The sequence below is a fragment of the Lagopus leucura genome, unplaced genomic scaffold (genome assembly GCF_019238085.1).
Source record: "Lagopus leucura isolate 7727_CA_CO unplaced genomic scaffold, USGS_WTPT01 60533-0_obj-0_obj, whole genome shotgun sequence".
In the NCBI taxonomy this organism is placed as follows: domain Eukaryota; kingdom Metazoa; phylum Chordata; class Aves; order Galliformes; family Phasianidae; genus Lagopus; species Lagopus leucura.
Genome location: NW_024966237.1, coordinates 17,537 through 18,032, shown reverse-complemented (window position 1 = coordinate 18,032; position 496 = coordinate 17,537). Strand labels below are relative to the sequence as shown.

Here is a 496-nt window from a genome sequence, read left to right as displayed (position 1 = left end):
CAGACATAACCCTGCCTTCTGCCTTGCTTCCAGGGTCTTCTGTCATTTCCTAGAATCCTGCTAGTTTTCTTTGTTGTTTTCCTTTCATCTCTTCCTTTGGATTGCAGTTTTTTCCTTTGCTCTGCTATCTAAGAAGTGTTGAATGGCAGCCTGAACCCCTGACGGAGCAGCTGAGGAAAGGAGCCGGTGAGCCCTGGGAGCGCAGCTGAAGGCAATGGAGCTCCGGGGCTGGAAGGGGCGGAGCCTGGCTGCCCCTCCTGGAGCTCAGTTCAGGGCGGACTGCGACAGGGCAGGGGTTTGTTTCTGGAAGGTTCTCCGCTGCAGAGTGGGTTCTGCAGGTGAATCCTTGGAGATGGTGAGCAGTCCTTTTCCTGCCTCTGTAATGTCCTGCCATTGCACTAGTGTTTCTGCTGCTACGTGCGTGATGGCTTTCCTTCTAATTTGCTTTTTGTGTTGTGCCTTCTGTCACACACGGGCCGGGATGGGGGGGGGGGGG

General features: G+C 54.8%; 1 long non-coding RNA gene across 3 annotated transcripts in view; it reads left to right on the top strand.

The window, feature by feature from the left end:
• The first annotated feature begins 239 nt into the window (after window positions 1-239).
• Window positions 240-496, top strand: part of LOC122192479 — a 14,598-nt gene continuing 14,341 nt past the window's right edge. Inside the window, exon 1 of one of the 3 annotated variants that reach the window (XR_006182619.1) lies at window positions 240-355. This is a non-coding gene — a long non-coding RNA (uncharacterized LOC122192479). The remainder of the gene's footprint in view (window positions 356-496) is intronic. The other 2 variants (XR_006182618.1, XR_006182617.1) reach the window with 2 other exon arrangements.